Raw genomic sequence first — 16,940 nt, 5'->3', positions numbered from 1 at the left:
AAGAAGTTCCGAGGTATACAGTAAACCTGAAGTGAAGCATCAGAATCTGAAACTGGACTCACATGAGAGGTCCAAATCATAGAAAGTTAAAGCGTCAGTCGTCTTGTAATTAAGTCGGCATTGTGCCTTTTGTATTAAATTCGGTTGCAATTTCTGTGTTTCATCGTCAATAAGAAGGTCCAAGGGATACAGTAACCCTGAAGTGAAGCATTGGAATCTAAAACTGGACTCACAGGAGAGGTTCAAATCATAGAAAGTTAGAGTGTCTGTCCTCTTGTACTTAAGTCGGCATTGTGTCTTTTGTATCAAATTTGGTTGCAATTTCTGTGTTTCATCGACAATAAGGAGGTCCAAGGTATACAGTAAACCTGAAGTGAAGCATCGGAATCTTAAACTGGACTCACATGAGAGTTTTAAATCATAGAAAGTTAAAGTGTCAGTCCTCTTGTACTTAAGACGGCATTGTGCCTTTTGTATTAAATTCGGACGCAATTTCTGTGTTTCATTGTCTATAAGATGGTCTAAGGTATAAAGAAAATCTGAAGTGAAGCATCGGAATCTAAAACTGGACTCACAGGAGAGGTTCAATCATTGAATGTTAGAGTGTCAGTCCTCTTGTACTTAAGTCAGCATAGTGCTTTTTGTATTATATTCGGATGCAATTTCTGTGTTTCATCGTCAATAAGAAGGTCCAAGGGATACAGTAAACCTGAAGTGAAGCATCGGAATCTAAAACTGGACTCACAGGAGAGGTTCAAATCATAGAAGGTTAGAGTTTCAGTCCTCTTGTACTTAAGTTTGCATTGAGATATTTGAATTCAATTACGATGCAATATCTGTGTTTCATCATCAATAAGAACTTCCGAGGTATACAGTAAACCTGAAGGGAAGCATCGGAATCTATAACTGGACTCACATTGAAAGTTAGAGGGTCAGTCCTTTTGTACTTAAGTCGGCATTGTGCATTTTGTATTAAAATAGGATGCCATTTCTGTGTTTCATTGTCTATAAGAAGGTCCAAGGTATAAAGGAAACCTGAAGTGAAGCATCGGAATCTAAAACTGGACTCACAGGAGAGGTTTAATCATAGAGAGTTAGAGTGTTAGTCCTCTTGTACTTAAGTCGGCATACTGCCTTTTGTATTAAATTCGGATGCAATTTCCTTGTTTCATCGTCAATAAGAAGGTACAAGGGATACAGTAAACCTGAAGTGAAGCATCGGAATCTAAAACTGGACTCACAGGAGAGGTTCAAATAATAGAAAGTGAGAGTGTCAGTCCTCTTGTACTTAAGTCGGCATTGTGAATTTTGTATTAAATTCGGATGCAATTTCTGTGTTTCATCGTCAATAAGAAGGTCCAAAGGATACAGTAAACCTGAAGTGAAGCATCGGAATCTAAAACTGGACTCAGAGGAGAGGTTCAAATCATAGAAAGTGAGAGTGTCAGTCCTCTTGTACTTAAGTCGGCATTGTGCCCTTTGTGCTTAATTCGGATGCTATTTCTGTGTTTCATCGTCATTAAAAAGGTCCAAGGGATACAGTAAACCTGAAGTGAAGCATCGGAATCTAAAACTGGACTCACAGGAGAGGTTCAAATCATATAAATATAAGAGTGTCAGTCCTCTTGTACTTAAGTCGGCATTGTGCCTTTTGAATATAATTCCGATGCAATTTCTGTATTTCATCGTCAATAAGAAGTTCCAAGGTATACAGCAAATCTGAAGTGAAGCATCGGAATCTAAAACTGGACTCAGGGGAGAGGTTCAAATCATTGAAAGTTGGAGTGTCAGTCCTTCTATACTTAAGTCGGCATTGTGCATTTTGTATTGAATTTGAGTGCAATTTCTGTGTTTCATCCTCAATAGGAAGGTCCAAGGGATACAGTAAACCTGAAGTGAAGCATCGGAATCTTAAACTGGACTCACAGGAGAGGTTCACATCATAGAAAGTGAGAGAGTCAGTCCTCTTGTACTTAAGTCGGCATTGTGCCTTTTGTATTAAATTCGGATGCAATTTCTGTGTTTCATAGTCAATAAGAAGGTCCAAGGGATACAGTAAACCTGAAGTGAAGCATCGGAATCTAAAACTGGACTCACAGGAGAGGTTCAAATAATAGAAAGTGAGAGTGTCAGTCCTCTTGAACTTAAGTCGGCATTGTGAATTTTGTATTAAATTCGGATGCAATTTCTGTGTTTCATCGTCAATAAGAAGGTCCAAGGGATACAGTAAACCTGAAGTGAAGCATCGGAATCTAAAACTGGACTCAGAGGAGAGGTTCAAATCATAGAAAGTGAGAGTGTCAGTCCTCTTGTACTTAAGTCGGCATTGTGCCCTTTGTGTTAAATTCGGATGCTATTTCTGTGTTTCATCGTCAGTAAAAAGGTCCGAGGGATACAGTAAACCTGAAGTGAAGCATCGGAATCTAAAACTGGACTCACAGGAGAGGTTCGCATCATAGAAAGTGAGAGAGTCAGTCCTCTTGTACTTAAGTCGGCATTGTGCCTTTTATTAAATTCGGATGCAATTTCTGTGTATCATAGTCAATAAGAAGGTCCAAGGGATACAGTAAACCTGACGTGAAGCATCGGAATCTAAAACTGGACTCACAGGAGAGGTTCAAATCATAGAAAGTTAGAGTGTCAGTCCTTTTGTACTTATGTCGGCATTGTGCCTTTTGTATTAAATTTGGATGCAATTTCTGTGTTTCATCGTCAATAGGAAGGTCAAAGGGATACAGTAAACCTGAAGTGAAGCATCGGAATTTAAAACTGGACTCACAGCAGAGGTTCAAATCATAGAAAGTGAGAGAGTCAGTCCTCTTGTACTTAAGTCGGCATTGTGCCTTTTGTATTAAATACGGATGCAATTTCTGTGTTTCATCGTCAATAAGAAGGTCCAAGGGATACAGTTAACCTGAAGTGAAGCATCGGAATCTAGAACTGGACTCACAGGAGAGGTTCAAATCATAGAGAGTTAGAGTGTCTGTCCTCTTGTACTTAAGTCGGCATTGTGTCTTTTGTATTAAATTTGGTTCCAATTTCTGTGTTTCATCGTCAATAAGAAGGTCCATGGGATACAGTAAACCTGAAGTGAAGCATTGGAATCTAAAACTGGACTCGCAGGAGTGGTTCAAATAATAGAAAGTGGGAGTGTCAGTTCTCTTGTACTTAAGTCGGCATTGTGAATTTTGTATTAAATTCGGATGCAATTTCTGTGTTTTATCGTCATTAAGAAGGTCCAAGGGATACAGTAAACCTGAAGTGAAGAATCGGAATCTAAAACTGGACTCACAGGAGATGTTCAAATCATAGAAAGTGAGACTGTCAGTCCTCTTGTACTTAAGTCGGCATTGTGCCCTTTGTGCTTAATTCGGATGCTATTTCTGTGTTTCATCGTCAATAAAAAGGTCCAAGGGATACAGTAAACCTGAAGTGAAGCATCGGAATCTAAAACTGGACTCACAGGCGAGGTTCAAATCATAGAAATATTAGAGTGTCAGTCCTCTTGTACTTAAGTCGGCATTGTGCCTTTTGAATATAATTTCGATGTAATTTCTGTGTTTCATCGTCAATAAGAAGTTCCAAGGTATACAGCAAATCTGAAGTGAAGCATCGGAATCTAAAACTGGACTCACGGGAGAGGTTCAAATCATTGAAAGTTGGAGTGTCAGTCCTTCTGTACTTAAGTCGGCATTGTGCATTTTGTATTAAATTTGAATGCAATTTCTGTGTTTCATCGTCAATAGGAAGGTCCAAGGGATACAGTAAACCTGACGTGAAGCATCGGAATCTAAAACTGGACTCACAGGAGAGGTTCACATCATAGAAAGTGAGAGAGTCAGTCCTCTTGTACTTAAGTCGGCATTGTGCCTTTTGTATTAAATTCGGATGCAATTTCTGTGTTTCATAGTCAATAAGAAGGTCCAAGGGATACAGTAAACCTGAAGTGAAGCATCGGAATCTAAAACTGGACTCACAGGAGAGGTTCCAATTATAGAAAGTGAGAGTGTCAGTCCTCTTGTACTTAAGTCGGCATTGTGCCTTTTGAATATAATTCCGATGCAATTTCTGTGTTTCATCGTCAATAAGAAGTTCCAAGGTATACAGCAATTCTGAAGTGAAGCATCGGAATCTAAAACTGGACTCACGGGAGAGGTTCAAATCATTGAAAGTTGGAGTGTCACTCCTTCTGTACTTAAGTCGGCATTGTGCATTTTGTATTAAATTTGAATGCAATTTCTGTGTTTCATCGTCAATAGGAAGGTCCAAGGGATACAGTTAACCTGACGTGAAGCATCGGAATCTAAAACTGGACTCACAGGAGAGGTTCACATCATAGAAAGTGAGAGAGTCAGTCCTCTTGTGCTTAAGTCGGCATTGTGCCTTTTGTATTAAATTCGGATGCAATTTCTGTGTTTCATAGTCAATAAGAAGGTCCAAGGGATACAGTAAACCTGAAGTGAAGCATCGGAATCTAAAACTGGACTCACAGGAGAGGTTCCAATTATAGAAAGTGAGAGTGTCAGTCCTCTTGAACTTAAGTCGGCATTGTGAATTTTGTATTAAATTCGGATGCAATATCTGTGTTTCATCGACAATAAGAAGGTCCAAGGGATACAGTAAACCTGAAGTGAAGCATCGGAATCTAAAACTGGACTCAGAGGAGAGCTTCAAATCTTAGAAAGTGAGAGTGTCAGTCCTCTTGTTCTTAAGTCGGCATTGTACCCTTTGTGTTAAATTCGGATGCTATTTCTGTGTTTCATCGTCAATAAAAAGGTCCAAGGGATACAGTAAACCTGAAGTGAAGCATCAGAATCTAAACCTGGACTCACAGGAGAGGTTCAAATCATAGAAATATTTGAGTGTCAGTCCTTTTGTACTTAAGTCGGCATTGTGCCTTTTGAATATAATTCCGATGCAATTTCTGTGATTCATCGTCAATAAGAAGTTCCAAGGTATACAGCAAATCTGAAGTGAAGCATCGGAATCTAAAACTGGACTCACAGGAGAGGTTCAAATCATAGAAAGTTAGAGTGTCAGTCCTTTTGTACTTAAGTCGGCATTGTGCCTTTTGTATTAAATTTGAATGCAATTTCTGTGTTTCATCGTCAATAGGAAGGTCCAAGGGATACAGTAAACCTGAAGTGAAGCATCGGAATCTAAAACTGGACTCACAGGAGAGGTTCACATCATAGAAAGTGAGAGAGTCAGTCCTCTTGTACTTAAGTCGGCATTGTGCCTTTTGTATTAAATTCGGATGCAATTTCTGTGTTTCATAGTCAATAAGAAGGTCCAAGGGATACAGTAAACCTGAAGTGAAGCATCGGAATCTAAAACTGGACTCACTGGAGAGGTTCAAATAATAGAAAGTGAGAGTGTCAGTCCTCTTGAACTTAAGTCGGCATTGTGAATTTTGTATTAAATTCGGATGCAATTTCTGTGTTTCATCGTCAATAAGAAGGTCCAAGGGATACAGTAAACCTGAAGTGAAGCATTGGAATCTAAAACTGGACTCAGAGGAGAGGTTCAAATCATAGAAAGTGAGAGTGTCAGTCCTCTTGTACTTAAGTCGGCATTTTGCCCTTTGTGTTAAATTCGGATGCTATTTCTGTGTATCATCGTCAGTAAAAAGGTCCAAGGGATACAGTAAACCTGAAGTGAAGCATCGGAATCTAAAACTGGACTCACAGGAGAGGTTCAAATCATAGAAATATTAGAGTGTCAGTCCTCTTGTACTTAAGTCGGCATTGTGCCTTTTGAATATAATTCCGATGCAATTTCTGTGTTTCATCGACAATAAGAAGTTCCAAGGTATACAGCAAATCTGAAGTGAAGCATCGGAATCTAAAACTGGACTCACAGGAGAGGTTCAAATCATAGAAAGTTAGAGTGTCAGTCCTTTTGTACTTAAGTCGGCATTGTGCATTTTGTTGTAAATTTGAATGCAATTTCTGTGTTTCATCGTCAATAGGAAGGTCCAAGGGATACAGTAAACCTGAAGTGAAGCATCGGAATCTAAAACTGGACTCACAGGAGAGGTTCACATCATAGAAAGTGAGAGAGTCAGTCCTCTTGTACTTAAATCGGCATTGTGCCTTTTATTAAATTCGGATGCAATTTCTGTGTTTCATAGTCAATAAGAAGGTCCAAGGGATACAGTAAACCTGAAGTGAAGCATCGGAACCTAAAACTGGACTCACAGGAGAGGTTCAAATCATAGAAAGTTAGAGTGTCAGTCGTTTTGTACTTAAGTCGGCATTGTGCCTTTTGTATTAAATTTGGATGCAATTTCTGTGCTTCATCGTCAATAGGAAGGTCCAAGGGATACAGTAAACCTGAAGTGAAGCATCGGAATCTAAAACTGGACTCACAGCAGAGGTTCAAATCATAGAAAGTGAGAGAGTCAGTCCTCTTGTACTTAAGTCGGCATTGTGCCTTTTGTATTAAATACGGATGCAATTTCTGTGTTTCATCGCCAATAAGAAGGTCCAAGGGATACAGTTAACCTGAAGTGAAGCATCGGAATCTAGAACTGGACTCACAGGAGAGGTTCAAATCATAGAAAGTTAGAGTGTCTGTCCTCTTGTACTTAAGTCGGCATTGTGTCTTTTGTATTAAATTTGGTTCCAATTTCCTAGTTTCTTCGTCAATAAGAAGGTCCATGGGATACACTAAACCTGAAGTGAAGCATTGGAATCTAAAACTGGACTCACAGGAGTGGTTCAAATAATAGAAAGTGGGAGTGTCAGTCCTCTTGTACTTAAGTCGGCATTGTGAATTTTGTATTAAATTCGGATGCAATATCTGTGTTTTATCGTCATTACGAAGGTCCAAGGGATACAGTAAACCTGAAGTGAAAAATCGGAATCTAAAACTGGACTCACAGGAGATGTTCAAATCATAGAAAGTGAGACTGTCAGTCCTCTTGCACTTAAGTCGGCATTGTGCCCTTTGTGTTAAATTCGGATGCTATTTCTGTGTTTCATCGTCAATAAAAAGGTCCAAGGGATAAAGTAAACCTGAAGTAAAGCATCGGAATCTAAAACTGGACTCACAGGAGAGGTTCAAATCTTAGAAGGTTAGAGTGTCAGTCCTCCTGTACTTAAGTTGGCATTGAGATTTTTGAATTTAATTCCGATGCAATTTCTGTGTTTCATCGTCAATAAGAGCCTCCGAGGTATACAGTAAACCTGAAGTGAAGCATCGGTATCTTAAACTGGACTCCCAGAAGAGGTTCAATCATAGAAAGTTAGAGTGTCAGTCCTCTTGTACTTAAGTCGGCATAGTGCCTTTTGTATTAAATTCGGATGCAATTTCTGTGTTTCATCGTCAATAAGAAGGTCCAAGGTATACAGTAAACCTGAAGTGAAGCATCGGAATCTAAAACTGGACACACAGGAGAGGTTCAAATCATAGAAGGTTAGAGTTTCAGTCCTCTTGTACGAAAGTTGGCATTGAGATATTTGAATTTAATTCCGATGCAATTTCTGCGTTTCATCGTCTATAAGAACTTCCGAGGTATACAGTAAACCTGAAGGGAAGCATCGGAATCTAAAACTGGACTCACATGAGAGGTTTAAATTATAGAAAATTAGAGTGTCAGTCCTCTTGTACTTAAGTCTGCATTGTGCATTTTGTATTAAAATCGGATGCAATATCTGTGTTTCATCGTCAATAAGAAGGTCCAAGGGATACAGTAAACCTGAAGTGAAGCATCGGAATCTAAAACTGGACTCAGAGGAGAGCTTCAAATCTTAGAAAGTGAGAGTGTCAGTCCTCTTGTTCTTAAGACGGCATTGTACCCTTTGTGTTAAATTCGGATGCTATTTCTGTGTTTCATCGTCAATAAAAAGGTCCAAGGGATACAGTAAACCTGAAGTGAAGCATCAGAATCTAAACCTGGACTCACAGGAGAGGTTCAAATCATAGAAATATTTGAGTGTCAGTCCTTTTGTACTTTAGTCGGCATTGTGCCTTTTGAATATAATTCCGATGCAATTTCTGTGATTCATCGCCAATAAGAAGTTCCAAGGTATACAGCAAATCTGAAGTGAAGCATCGGAATCTAAAACTGGACTCACAGGAGAGGTTCAAATCATAGAAAGTTAGAGTGTCAGTCCTTTTGTACTTAAGTCGGCATTGTGCATTTTGAATTAAATTTGAATGCAATTTCTGTGTTTCATCGTCAATAGGAAGGTCCAAGGGATACAGTAAACCTGAAGTGAAGCATCGGAATCTAAAACTGGACTCACAGGAGAGGTTCACATCATAGAAAGTGAGAGAGTCAGTCCTCTTGTACTTAAGTCGGCATTGTGCCTTTTGTATTAAATTCGGATGCAATTTCTGTGTTTCATAGTCAATAAGAAGGTCCAAGGGATACAGTAAACCTGAAGTGAAGCATCGGAATCTAAAACTGGACTCACTGGAGAGGTTCAAATAATAGAAAGTGCGAGTGTCAGTCCTCTTGAACTTAAGTCGGCATTGTGAATTTTGTATTAAATTCGGATGCAATTTCTGTGTTTCATCGTCAATAAGAAGGTCCAAGGGATACAGTAAACCTGAAGTGAAGCATCGGAATCTAAAACTGGACTCAGAGGAGAGGTCCAAATCATAGAAAGTGAGAGTGTCAGTCCTCTTGTACTTAAGTCGGCATTGTGCCCTTTGTGTTAAATTCGGATGCTATTTCTGTGTATCATCGTCAGTAAAAAGGTCCAAGGGATACAGTAAACCTGAAGTGAAGCATCGGAATCTAAAACTGGACTCACAGGAGAGGTTCAAATCATAGAAATATTAGAGTGTCAGTCCTCTTGTACTTAAGTCGGCATTGTGCCTTTTGAATATAATTCCGATGCAATTTCTGTGTTTCATCGTCAATAAGAAGTTCCAAGGTATACAGCAAATCTGAAGTGAAGCATCGGAATCTAAAACTGGACTCACAGGAGAGGTTCAAATCATAGAAAGTTAGAGTGTAAGTCCTTTTGTACTTAAGTCGGCATTGTGCATTTTGTTGTAATTTGAATGCAATTTCTGTGTTTCATCGTCAATAGGAAGGTCCAAGGGATACAGTAAACCTGAAGTGAAGCATCGGAATCTAAAACTGGACTCACAGGAGAGGTTCACATCATAGAAAGTGAGAGAGTCAGTCCTCTTGTACTTATATCGGCATTATGCCTTTTATTAAATTCGGATGCAATTTCTGTGTTTCATAGTCAATAAGAAGGTCCAAGGGATACAGTAAACCTGAAGTGAAGCATCGGAACCTAAAACTGGACTCACAGGAGAGGTTCAATTCATAGAAAGTTAGAGTGTCAGTCGTTTTGTACTTAAGTCGGCATTGTGCCTTTTGTATTAAATTTGGATGCAATTTCTGTGCTTCATCGTCAATAGGAAGGTCCAAGGGATACAGTAAACCTGAAGTGAAGCATCGGAATCTAAAACTGGACTCACAGCAGAGGTTCAAATCATAGAAAGTGAGAGAGTCAGTCCTCTTGTACTTAAGTCGGCATTGTGCCTTTTGTATTAAATACGGATGCAATTTCTGTGTTTCATCGTCAATAAGAAGGTCCAAGGGATACAGTTAACCTGAAGTGAAGCATCGGAATCTAGAACTGGACTCACAGGAGAGGTTCAAATCATAGAAAGTTAGAGTGTCTGTCCTCTTGTACTTAAGTCAGCATTGTGTCTTTTGTATTAAATTTGGTTCCAATTTCTGTGTTTCATCGTCAATAAGAAGGTCCATGGGATACACTAAACCTGAAGTGAAGCATTGGAATCTAAAACTGGACTCACAGGAGTGGTTCAAATAATAGAAAGTGGGAGTGTCAGTCCTCTTGTACTTAAGTCGGCATTGTGAATTTTGTATTAAATTCGGATGCAATTTCTGTGTTTTATCGTCATTAAGAAGGTCCAAGGGATACAGTAAACCTGAAGTGAAAAATCGGAATCTAAAACTGGACTCACAGGAGATGTTCAAATCATAGAAAGTGAGACTGTCAGTCCTCTTGCACTTAAGTCGGCATTGTGCCCTTTGTGTTAAATTCGGATGCTATTTCTGTGTTTCATCGTCAATAAAAAGGTCCAAGGGATAAAGTAAACCTGAAGTAAAGCATCGGAATCTAAAACTGGACTCACAGGAGAGGTTCAAATCTTAGAAGGTTAGAGTGTCAGTCCTCCTGTACTTAAGTTGGCATTGAGATTTTTGAATTCAATTCCGATGCAATTTCTGTGTTTCATCGTCAATAAGAGCCTCCGAGGTATACAGTAAACCTGAAGTGAAGCATCGGAATCTTAAACTGGACTCCCAGAAGAGGTTCAATCATAGAAAGTTAGAGTGTCAGTCCTCTTGTACTTAAGTCGGCATAGTGCCTTTTGTATTAAATTCGGATGCAATTTCTGTGTTTCATCGTCAATAAGAAGGTCCAAGGGATACAGTAAACCTGAAGTGAAGCATCGGAATCTAAAACTGGACACACAGGAGAGGTTCAAATCATAGAAGGTTAGAGTTTCAGTCCTCTTGTACGAAAGTTGGCATTGAGATATTTGAATTTAATTCCGATGCAATTTCTGCGTTTCATCGTCTATAAGAACTTCCAAGGTATACAGTAAACCTGAAGGGAAGCATCGGAATCTAAAACTGGACTCACATGAGAGGTTTAAATTATAGAAAATTAGAGTGTCAGTCCTCTTGTACTTAAGTCTGCATTGTGCATTTTGTATTAAAATCGGATGCAATTTCTGTGTTTCATTGTCTAGAAGAACGTCCAAGGTATAAAGGAAAACTGAAGTGATGCATCGGAATCTAAAACTGGTCTCACAGGAGAGGTTCAATCATAGAAAGTTAGAGTGTCAGTCCTTTTGTACTTAAGTCGGCATTGTGCATTTTGTTGTAAATTTGAATGCAATTTCTGTGTTTCATCGTCAATAGGAAGGTCCAAGGGATACAGTAAACCTGACGTGAAGCATCGGAATCTAAAACTGGACTCACAGGAGAGGTTCAAATCATAGAAAGTTAGAGTGTCAGTCCTTTTGTACTTATGTCGGCATTGTGCCTTTTGTATTAAATTTGGATGCAATTTCTGTGTTTCATCGTCAATAGGAAGGTCAAAGGGATACAGTAAACCTGAAGTGAAGCATCGGAATTTAAAACTGGACTCACAGCAGAGGTTCAAATCATAGAAAGTGAGAGAGTCAGTCCTCTTGTACTTAAGTCGGCATTGTGCCTTTTGTATTAAATACGGATGCAATTTCTGTGTTTCATCGTCAATAAGAAGGTCCAAGGGATACAGTTAACCTGAAGTGAAGCATCGGAATCTAGAACTGGACTCACAGGAGAGGTTCAAATCATAGAGAGTTAGAGTGTCTGTCCTCTTGTACTTAAGTCGGCATTGTGTCTTTTGTATTAAATTTGGTTCCAATTTCTGTGTTTCATCGTCAATAAGAAGGTCCATGGGATACAGTAAACCTGAAGTGAAGCATTGGAATCTAAAACTGGACTCACAGGAGTGGTTCAAATAATAGAAAGTGGGAGTGTCAGTTCTCTTGTACTTAAGTCGGCATTGTGAATTTTGTATTAAATTCGGATGCAATTTCTGTGTTTTATCGTCATTAAGAAGGTCCAAGGGATACAGTAAACCTGAAGTGAAGAATCGGAATCTAAAACTGGACTCACAGGAGATGTTCAAATCATAGAAAGTGAGACTGTCAGTCCTCTTGTACTTAAGTCGGCATTGTGCCCTTTGTGCTTAATTCGGATGCTATTTCTGTGTTTCATCGTCAATAAAAAGGTCCAAGGGATACAGTAAACCTGAAGTGAAGCATCGGAATCTAAAACTGGACTCACAGGAGAGGTTCCAATTATAGAAAGTGAGAGTGTCAGTCCTCTTGTACTTAAGTCGGCATTGTGCCTTTTGAGTATAATTCCGATGCAATTTCTGTGTTTCATCGTCAATAAGAAGTTCCAAGGTATACAGCAAATCTGAAGTGAAGCATCGGAATCTAAAACTGGACTCACGGGAGAGGTTCAAATCATTGAAAGTTGGAGTGTCAGTCCTTCTGTACTTAAGTCGGCATTGTGCATTTTGTATTAAATTTGAATGCAATTTCTGTGTTTCATCGTCAATAGGAAGGTCCAAGGGATACAGTTAACCTGACGTGAAGCATCGGAATCTAAAACTGGACTCACAGGAGAGGTTCACATCATAGAAAGTGAGAGAGTCAGTCCTCTTGTACTTAAGTCGGCATTGTGCCTTTTGTATTAAATTCGGATGCAATTTCTGTGTTTCATAGTCAATAAGAAGGTCCAAGGGATACAGTAAACCTGAAGTGAAGCATCGGAATCTAAAACTGGACTCACAGGAGAGGTTCCAATTATAGAAAGTGAGAGTGTCAGTCCTCTTGAACTTAAGTCGGCATTGTGAATTTTGTATTAAATTCGGATGCAATATCTGTGTTTCATCGTCAATAAGAAGGTCCAAGGGATACAGTAAACCTGTAGTGAAGCATCGGAATCTAAAACTGGACTCAGAGGAGAGGTTCAAATCATAGAAATATTTGAGTGTCAGTCCTTTTGTACTTAAGTCGGCATTGTGCCTTTTGAATATAATTCCGATGCAATTTCTGTGATTCATCGTCAATAAGAAGTTCCAAGGCATACAGCAAATCTGAAGTGAAGCATCGGAATCTAAAATTGGACTCACAGGAGAGGTTCAAATCATAGAAAGTTAGAGTGTCAGTCCTTTTGTACTTAAGTCGGCATTGTGCATTTTGTATTAAATTTGAATGCAATTTCTGTGTTTCATCGTCAATAGGAAGGTCCAAGGGATACAGTAAACCTGAAGTGAAGCATCGGTATCTAAAACTGGACTCACAGGAGAGGTTCACATCATAGAAAGTGAGAGAGTCAGTCCTCTTGTACTTAAGTCGGCATTGTGCCTTTTGTATTAAATTCGGATGCAATTTCTGTGTTTCATAGTCAATAAGAAGGTCCAAGGGATACAGTAAACCTGAAGTGAAGCATCGGAATCTAAAACTGGACTCACTGGAGAGGTTGAAATAATAGAAAGTGAGAGTGTCAGTCCTCTTGAACTTAAGTCGGCATTGTGAATTTTGTATTAGATTCGGATGCAATTTCTGTGTTTCATCGTCAATAAGAAGGTCCAAGGGATACAGTAAACCTGAAGGGAAGCATCGGAATCTAAAACTGGACTCACAGGAGAGGTTCAAATCATAGAAAGTGAGAGTGTCAGTCCTCCTGTACTTAAGTCGGCATTGTGCCCTTTGTGTTAAATTCGGATGCTATTTCTGTGTATCATCGTCAGTAAAAAGGTCCAAGGGATACAGTAAACCTGAAGTGAAGCATCGGAATCTAAAACTGGACTCACAGGAGAGGTTCAAATCATAGAAATATTAGAGTGTCAGTCCTCTTGTACTTAAGTCGGCATTGTGCCTTTTGAATATAATTCCGATGCAATTTCTGTGTTTCATCGTCAATAAGAAGTTCCAAGGTATACAGCAAATCTGAAGTGAAGCATCGGAATCAAAAACTGGACTCACAGGAGAGGTTCAAATCATAGAAAGTTAGAGTGTCAGTCCATTTGTACTTAAGTCGGCATTGTGCATTTTGTTGTAAATTTGAATGCAATTTCTGTGTTTCATCGTCAATAGGAAGGTCCAAGGGATACAGTAAACCTGAAGTGAAGCATCGGAATCTAAAACTGGACTCACAGGAGAGGTTTACATCATAGAAAGTGAGAGAGTCAGTCCTCTTGTACTTAAATCGGCATTGTGCCTTTTATTAAATTCGGATGCAATTTCTGTGTTTCATAGTCAATAAGAAGGTCCAAGGGATACAGTAAACCTGAAGTGGAGCATCGGAACCTAAAACTGGACTCACAGGAGAGGTTCAATCCATAGAAAGTTAGAGTGTCAGTCGTTTTGTACTTAAGTCGGCATTGTGCCTTTTGTATTAAATTTGGATGCAATTTCTGTGCTTCATCGTCAATAGGAAGGTCCAAGGGATACAGTAAACCTGAAGTGAAGCATCGGAATCTAAAACTGGACTCACAGCAGAGGTTCAAATCATAGAAAGTGAGAGAGTCAGTCCTCTTGTACTTAAGTCGGCATTGTGCCTTTTGTATTAAATACGGATGCAATTTCTGTGTTTCATCGTCAATAAGAAGGTCCAAGGGATACAGTTAACCTGAAGTGAAGCATCGGAATCTTGAACTGGACTCACAGGAGGGGTTCAAATCATAGAAAGTTAGAGTGTCTGTCCTCTTGTACTTAAGTCGGCATTGTGTCTTTTGTATTAAATTTGGTTCCAATTTCTGTGTTTCATCGTCAATAAGAAGGTCCATGGGATACACTAAACCTGAAGTGAAGCATTGGAATCTAAAACTGGACTCACAGGAGTGGTTCAAATAATAGAAAGTGGGAGTGTCAGTCCTCTTGTACTTAAGTCGGCATTGTGAATTTTGTATTAAATTCGGATGCAATTTCTGTGTTTTATCGTCATTAAGAAGGTCCAAGGGATACAGTAAACCTGAAGTGAAAAATCGGAATCTAAAACTGGACTCACAGGAGATGTTCAAATCATAGAAAGTGAGACTGTCAGTCCTCTTGCACTTAAGTCGGCATTGTGCCCTTTGTGTTAAATTCGGATGCTATTTCTGTGTTTCATCGTCAATAAAAAGGTCCAAGGGATAAAGTAAACCTGAAGTAAAGCATCGGAATCTAAAACTGGACTCACAGGAGAGGTTCAAATCTTAGAAGGTTAGAGTGTCATTCCTCCTGTACTTAAGTTGGCATTGAGATTTTTGAATTTAATTCCGATGCAATTTCTGTGTTTCATCGTCAATAAGAGCCTCCGAGGTATACAGTAAACCTGAAGTGAAGCATCGGAATCTTAAACTGGACTCCCAGAAGAGGTTCAATCATAGTAAGTTAGAGTGTCAGTCCTCTTGTACTTAAGTCGGCATAGTGCCTTTTGTATTAAATTCGGATGCAATTTCTGTGTTTCATCGTCAATAAGAAGGTCCAAGGGATACAGTAAACCTGAAGTGAAGCATCGGAATCTAAAACTGGACACACAGGAGAGGTTCAAATCATAGAAGGTTAGAGTTTCAGTCCTCTTGTACGAAAGTTGGCATTGAGATATTTGAATTTAATTCCGATGCAATTTCTGCGTTTCATCGTCTATGAGAACTTCCGAGGTATACAGTAAACCTGAAGGGAAGCATCGGAATCTAAAACTCGACTCATATGAGAGGTTTAAATTATAGAAAATTAGAGTGTCAGTCCTCTTGTACTTAAGTCTGCATTGTGCATTTTGTATTAAAATCGGATGCAATTTCTGTGTTTCATTGTCTAGAAGAACGTCCAAGGTATAAAGGAAAACTGAAGTGATGCATCGGAATCTAAAACTGGACTCACAGGAGAGGTTCAATCATAGAAAGTTAGAGTGTCAGTCCTCTTGTACTTAAGTCGGCATAGTGCCTTTTGTAGTAAATTCGGATGCAATTTCTTTGTTTCATCGTCAATAAGAAGGTCCAAGGGATACAGTAAACCTGAAGTGAAGCATCGGAATCTAAAACTGGACTCACAGGAGAGGTTCAAATCATAGAAAGTGAGGGTGTCAGTCCTCTTGTACTTAAGTCGGCATTGTGCCCTTTGAGTTAAATTCGGATGCAATTTCTGTGTTTCATCGTCAATAAGAAGGTCCAAGGGATACAGTAAACCTGAAGTGAAGCATCGGAATCTAAAACTGGACTCACAGGAGAGGTTCACATCATAGAAAGTGAGAGAGTCAGTCCTCTTTTACTTAAGTCGGCATTGTGCCTTTTGTATTAAATTCGGATGCAATTTCTGTGTTTCATAGTCAATAAGAAGGTCCAAGGGATACAGTAAACCTGATGTGAAGCATCGTATAAAATAAATAAAATAAATAAATAAAAATATATTGTTATTAGATATTGATTATTCTATTTGTATGATGGTGATTGTGATTGCAATTGTATTTGCTTATCTGGACGTTTAATTATTCGGTATCAGACGCTTGACAATGGCTTTTTCGTAAAGGCAATGTTACTCATAGTTGACCGTGACATAAAACTGAATAATCGGACTTCGTAATTAAATCGTTTCCAAAGACTGCTGCGGTAGGTGCGGACTCATAATCTAAATCTCAATATTACAATAATTTGCCAGCTATGCCAATACGTTGTACAGAGGTGATTGTCTACTAAACATAAAAAAGTTACACAGTTAGTTAAATCAGATATATTCAATGAATAAGCCTACAGTTCATAATCCTACTTACTTTTATAAATATAATTCTTTACAGAATCGTGTGCCTAGTGTGGTTGCAACTCGCAGTATTCTTCTATAACATGAAATATGGCGGTGTGCCAGACAATAAAATAAAATACGTGCTTCTCGCACCACTTCAACCAGAGCTCTCCTAAATGTTCGTAGTTATTAATCAAGGAAATCGTTCATCGCGTTTACATAGATACGCTGCATAATGAATGGCATTTACAGTTTCTTTCACATAGGTTTCCGCGTAGTTGCAGAGTTAGTAATGTTCGTTAATGTCCGTGAACAGTGGTTCACTATGCAATGTCTTTTTGGCACTCGTTTTGTTCAAATTTTTACAAAGTAACAGTTACACTATACATCAGTTAAAAAAATAAGTAATTATACATACACACGTCACATATTTTCTTAGCATAAACATAATACAGTTGCACATAAACATGTTTACATCATCATTACATAGCTATAGGTTATTACATTGTGTCTGTAAAAGTGCTACGTCAGTTGTAGTCTTTTCTTGTCTCGTATTGAGCTGGGAAAATTTAGTACTGAGTTCGGTCATCTGTTTGGTCAGTGTGGCGTCTATAAGTTCCACACGTTTACACAAAGTGTCATTACCTATCTTGATT

Source organism: Schistocerca americana, chromosome 2 (genome assembly GCF_021461395.2).
Source record: "Schistocerca americana isolate TAMUIC-IGC-003095 chromosome 2, iqSchAmer2.1, whole genome shotgun sequence".
Classification (NCBI taxonomy): domain Eukaryota; kingdom Metazoa; phylum Arthropoda; class Insecta; order Orthoptera; family Acrididae; genus Schistocerca; species Schistocerca americana.
Note: the sequence above shows the minus strand (reverse complement) of the source record.